Here is a 7,173-nt window from a genome sequence, read left to right on the forward strand (position 1 = left end):
ATGTTTAGACATGTAAGATAAAAATTAATATTAATTTACATTATCATCCTTCACGACAGACAAAATAGCTGACCTGAAAGGTACACCATCTACTTGCCACTATACATCATGTATTGTGTTACAACCCTAGATAAAGCCGAAGAGAAAAGGCATTACATCGACCACCGAAAGCTATATATTTAATGTAGCCTAGGTTGTCGAGTGGTCTATGGCGCTGAACACGGTGCAGGCGGTGTTGCCACGATGTCACAGAAGTAAGGGTTCGAATCCCGCATATATATTAGACTTGTTTATATATATACATGTATATACAAGTCTAAATTGAAAACAACGTTCAAACCTATGATTGCGTTGGATAAAAATCGCAATTTTTATACGTGTGCATGCAAAACAAATTTCTTGTTAGAGGGGTCTAAATACAGCACAATCAACATTTTCCAAAAGACCAAAAAAGTGAAAAAGTATATTTTAACAAAACGCATTTGACTAGCAGGTCGAACAACGGATGTTCTTACACCCTGCTAACTGCCATTGGCGATTGCCAAATAAACGGATCACCAGATGTAACAAAATGGACCTAAACTATTAATTTGATACCAAACAGAAAACAATAAACTTCCGGAAAAGATGGTATACCGCAAACAAAAGGTGCAAAAAGTAGTACACCATATCCGGATTTCGACAATTAATGTCTCTTCAGTGATGTTAGGAATCGAAACGGTATTTGGAAGGCCATAAAATTTACCTCAATTTAGGATAGACTCTTGAATTTTGAAGAGTCGAAATAGGATAAACGGATCATATAAACCCGAAGGCAAATATAATACAAGCCCAAACGAAAAAATATAAACAAGTCTAAATTGAAAACAACGTTCAAACCTATGATTGCGTTGGATAAAAACCGCATTTTTTATACGTGTGCATGCAAAACAAATTTCTTGGTAGAGGGGTCTTAATACAGCACAATATATATTATAAAGACTAAAGTTTGCTAATGTGAGGAGTTAATTTAAAACAAGACCAATACCTGGTCTGGATCTGCGTCACTGCATGCAATTGACGGAGATAATATGTATACTGTGACATAACTGATTATTCCCTTTCACTGATGCCAAGAAAACTTTGAAGAACATTTTCCTTGTACAATGAGTGTTGTAGAATTTCAAACTATCGTAAAAAAAGGAGTGGTTACACAGCGGATGTAAAAATTGCTTACTCACTACAACTCAACATCATCAAGCTGCAGACCAAATATTAAATCATTCCCTTCTATATGACCTGAGAAATGTAAATATCGAAATATTGGACATCTCAATTTTTTATAAAAAAAGTTTTTTAACTAATCTTTTTACTATATCAAATTGATACGGGATCAATTCGGAACAGTCACTTATAAAGACACTTTACAGTTAAATGTGTGACCCTATCTGGTATGTTTGGAAAAAAATGTATATTTTTTTTCTTTTTAAATTTTATTTACGTTATCTTATTATATATATATATATATTTTGGCTTCCTCCCGAATTGATAATAGGTATGTCGATGTCGTGTCAGAGCGACACATTCACTTAGTTATCCCAAGGACGCATATTAGATACACGTCCTTGGTTATTACAGTGACATCCTGTCGACTAAAAATTCCTATTACACAATATATTATACAGGTTCATGCATGGCTTCTTAATTGAGGTACCCGACGTGCACAGGTAACATTTATTGAACCACATATATTTGTGTTCGACGTTATTTATCTTGTGCGTGTTTGAAATTATAATTCCACCTGTTAATGAATGATGTTCTGATAATAATATTATCCACTATTTTTGCTGATAATAAGTTTAAAATTTTTATAAATATGATCTTTAAAAAAATTTGTGAAATACATATACTGTTTTGTCATGATTCTGGACCCTTCTTTTGAAAAAAAAAATCTTCACGCAAATGCAAGCTATTGACGATTGGCAAACATGCAGTATAAAGTAATGCAGCACTTATAGTCAGTATCAAATATTTATTTATTGACGATAAGAGAGCTGCTTCTATGTCTAATGTCCCTATCTTTATACGGATTAGAACGACAGGGGAAACAGACACTGTAAAGGAACGGAGATAGAGTGGCATAGTGAAAAAAATTAACCGATTAGAAAAAACTATGCTACATAGAGAATGATCGACGAAAAGGGTAATAGTTATTGTAAAGGAAAAGAGATAACGAGAGGCATAGTAAAAAAATGTTTGCTAGACAAAGTTACTGCTCGCTTTGATGTTTTTATACAAAATCACTCATCGTGTTCCAAATTGGTATTCACGTGCGCTAACTTGATGTGTTAAGTTTCTGCATACTCGCGGCATGGTTAAAAATAATTAAGTATCCCATTTGTTATATCGTAGTGTCACTGTGTTTCTTTGTTCAATTTATTTAGTTTGTTAATGATTATGTAAATAAGAATAAATCTGTATAAAACTTCATACCCGTTTAGTTATTGCCTGTAGGCGTTTCATTATTGTTACATTTAATATATACATAGAATCTTTCATACATCTTAAAGTAAAAGATGTGTGTCTTGAGTCAAACGGCGACATGAGAAGCCTGTATACAGTACGACTCGAGTATAGCATGTAAAAATCCTACTCAATATGGTTGTATTGGAAATCTTTTCATACAGATAGATAACTCATAGTCCGACATTTATGTAATATTTGCCACATGACGCTCATATTTCTTTCTACTATCATCATCTTATTCATTAAATATTGCTGTAAACATCGATGGTTCACACCCAAACCAAAATGGGGGTAATATACCTTTAGAGCTTCTCCGTGGTATACACTTGTCACAAATATATAGACGAAATTCGTTATTGAAGTGAATCTACATCTCACAAACACCATTTTTGAATTACGATTTTGAGTGAACACCCAACAAACCAATACAAAATGGCAAGATATAACCATGCAGGCATTTAGTTTTCGTCAGACACAAGATAAATAATACGCTCATATTGCTTTCTACTATCATCATCTGCTTCATCAAATATTGCTGTTAACAACGATGGTCCACACAAAAAAAAAGGAATTATATACAATCAGAGCTTCTCAGTGGTATACACTTGTGAAATATATAGACGGAATTCGGTATTGAGAAGTGAAATTACATCTCACAAACATTATCTTTGAATTACGAGTTTGAGTGAACACACACCATCCCAATTAAAACGTATAGCAAGATACATAACCATGCAGGCATTAAGTTTTCGTCAGGTACAAGATAAACGAAATAATCGCTCTCATAAACGTACATGCATGCAGTTTATGATATCAAGAATAAGAGGTCGATGTCTGTAGATCATTGTTCAGTTCGTTTACTGACTGTTCAGAGTCAGACATGTCACTTATTCATTCTTGGAAGCATTCGTGTACCCCATCCGACGATAGGAACTCTTTTCCGATAGTGTTGACAACTATGCTTGTATGGTGATTCTGTTTTTCTGGGCAAGTGGTTGGCCTCCACTGACCCAACAAACAAACGAACGATACGCTATTAGTCTGCTTTGTCCTTTAGAAAGAACATCTGGAGCTCGTCTTCAACGGCGCTTATACCTCAGGAAAAGTATACTAGTAGAGCTTGTTTCAAGGAGACGAACTGTTCTAAAATCGTCATTGTCTTCAATAATACATTACTAAGCTATGCCATTAATTACTACAATTACTATTTTGGATTAATGACGGCTACCCTGTAGAGTATTACACTAAATTATAATATAATATAAAAATGATTATATTTAATTTTCATATGTTCAAACCGTTAAAGACGATTAGAACACCTCATACAAAAAACAGATCAAATGAAAAAAAAAAGAAATAAAAATTTCTAGACGGAATAAACAATTATTTTAATAGCTTAGATTTATAATGAATGAAATAAATGATAATTGGCATTCTTTTCACAAATAATTATTCTAAGAGATTGTTAGTTGAATTTATTATGTAGGAATGATATTTTAAAAAGAAGATAAAAAATCATGCATGTTGTACTATTGTATTTTTTCAATAAAAACTTTTAAATTGCGATAGTTTTTCGATTGATAGCATTTAAACATCGCCAGATTTAAATACAAGTTAAAGAATTCCGGTAAAGTAAATTAAACAGATGTGCAATTATTAATTGCGAAATGTTAAATTAATTTTCTTTTAACTTCATATTTTAATTTTATGCTAATTGCATAGAACGTAATCGAAAATTGTTCCATTTCAAAATACACTTCCGGAATTAAAAAAATTGAATGTTTATTTTCAATTGATTTATACATTTTAATTATTGTTTCTCTATTGTCATCGGGTATTTCAGCTTGGTGTATTAAACACGCTATACTCTTTCTGTTAATCCATTCATATGACAACATTCACACCTGTGTACACTTGAATTCACACCTGTGTACGCCTGAGGCTAAATTGCTGCAAGGTAAAGTTCAAACGAATTCTCCTCAAATCGATAAATAAACAATGACTTTACAAAATAATATACACACTCTGTTCACAAATATTTTGCCTTGAAATGGTTACCAAAATTATAACGGTAAATAAAACGTAAAATATTTTCAGTTTAATATCAGTCAAAGTGTTCAACAGATATTTTATGAAAAAATCTCAACAATAATTTATGAAATTAATTCGAAAATATTTATATTTAGATAACTTCATATAGGAAGTTTTATACAATCAATACAAAACGGTACACACATATTCATTTTCTTTCATTCTTATATTGTGGTAATTAACTACGACCAACGGTCATCTGTGCGCTTTTAATTACGTAAAAATCTGATAGGCAATTAAGACTTTAACAGATTTTATTTTTTCCCATGATTCAACAAATCGGGTTAAAACGTCACAACCCAGTGACGTAGGTCAACCAAAAAAGTTACAAATACTTGATTTTCTCCGTTATTAGAAAGAATATAAATTTAAAACTTTGTGAATGTGTTTTTTATGTTAAGATGAACATATTTAGATGATAAGTAAAAATCGCGGACTTTCCCTTTAAAGTCCAGTAGCAATTATTTCATGCATATTCAGGACGAGTTCTCACAAATCAAATTTCCTAATATCTGGGTTATTGGTATAAAGAATTTTTTTTATTCAAGGCAACCAGTCACATTTCGTTCTACTTTTGATCATGTGTGCTTTACCAAACTTTTACCTTTATAATAGTTTAAAGTTGTACAAAAGAATCAAAATATATCAAAAGCTACCAAAAACATCAGCTGTAGAAAAAAATTGTAACGTCCGAACTCGGGATACACTTTAAAGACTCAAAAATCTAAAACGAAGATCAGTAGAAGGGTAAATGGGAGAAAATGGACCGCTTAAAAACACATGAAGACGAAGAAGTGGGTATTCGTAAGAAAACCTTGGTTGACTTTGTATTATGGGGACAGTGGATATATAAGTGAGGCGAATTAAAAAAGTAAAATTCGTTGTTAGAAACTGGTCGGTACAGAAAGAAACCAAAGCCAAGGGAAAGTATATCCTTTAGGGAGGAAAGAAAAACCAACCCGCAGAAAAGAGAGGCGAAAGATACAAAATAGACATTCAAACTCATAAATCGAAAATAAACTGACAACGGCATGGCTTAAAAAGAAAAAGACAAACCAAACAGACAAACAACAGTATACAAAACACAACATAGAAAACTAAAGACTGAACAACACGAAAAGTGAACAATTTGCAATAGCCAATTGCTTTATGGAAAGACAACCAAACAGCGAGCAAACATCATTTATATTATAACATAATTTTAAACGAGCATTCTCACCATAGCCTTAAAAAAAGATTAGCATTTACTGTTTGTGTCATTAGATAAGCTGTGCATATGGTTCATGAAAGAAAGAGAGTGAAGAGTTATAACATTCTGAAATACTCTAGACAACAGGGATCAATCACATGGAACTTTCCTGTAAGTATCTGAAATACTCTAAACAACAGGGATCGATGACATGGAACTTTCCTGTAAGTATCTGAAATACTCTAGACAACAGGGATCAATCACATAGAACTTTCCTGTAAGTATCTGAAATACTCTAGACAACAGGGATCGATGACATGGAACTTTCCTGTAAGTATCTGAAATACTCTAGACAACAGGGATCAATCACATGGAACTTTCCTGTAAGTATCTGAAATACTCTAGACAACAGGGAGCAATAACATGGATCTTTTCTGTAAGTATTTGATGCGGAGGCGTTTCAGCAAATTCTATAGGTAGGATGTCCAGTGCACTAAAAGTAATTAACTTAACCAGAGGGTTTGCAGTGAAGAGAATAGTAAGGCCGTGACTGCTTAAGAATGATGTAATCTGTTGAATGCCACGGTATATGAAAGGGGGAATTGGAGCAATAGTATACCCGTCACTGGTGCTGTTACTGATAATAATTGAGGCCCACTGAGTCCTAAGAGTGAATAAAGGCAGAGATCGAAACACTCGGAGGTGACACTAAGTGATGCAACTTGGTGGCTTAGTACATTGGAAGTTGTTTCGGTAAACATTTTTGGTAACTGCCCAAAAATGTATGTGCCATTTTCATTGAAAGCATCACGGGACTGTAAAATTAGTCTAGGAAACCCTTATTTACCTCTTGTTCTTCTTCTTTCTTAGTTCCCATCGATATTAAAGAGCTTGGAAAAACAATAAAGTGTGTAGGCATTTGGAACACGTTGAGCTGCATCTGAATATCTTTGTAACGGAAATGCCGGTTTACAACAAAACACATTATCATTTTTGATAAAAATTCTGTGGACGGAAATGCGAGAAAACACAGTTTAAAAGGGAAATTATTCATATATTTCGCCGCTTTTTGCGTAAGCTCTATACAGTTGTATATTAGTATACAAATAGACCTATTTCACAAATTTTTAACCACAATGACTTTACATAGGCTCTGAGTTTGAACGCGTGTCACTTTTGATTTCAAATTAAATTTTAGTTGGTTAAAAGGGCTCCTCAGAGCTCATTTATTTTTTTGTTTGTATATATGTGCCGACTTAAAATAAAATGTCTTAAGTAACTTATTTTCTAACGACTTCTAAATGCATACTTAAAACCGAAATATCGCCCAATTATGTGTGACGAAAAAGTGTAGTATGGTACTTGAACTAAAGTGTGTATTCTTGTGG

Source organism: Mytilus californianus, unplaced genomic scaffold, assembly GCF_021869535.1.
Source record: "Mytilus californianus isolate M0D057914Y unplaced genomic scaffold, xbMytCali1.0.p SCAF_6, whole genome shotgun sequence".
Lineage (NCBI taxonomy): Eukaryota > Metazoa > Mollusca > Bivalvia > Mytilida > Mytilidae > Mytilus > Mytilus californianus.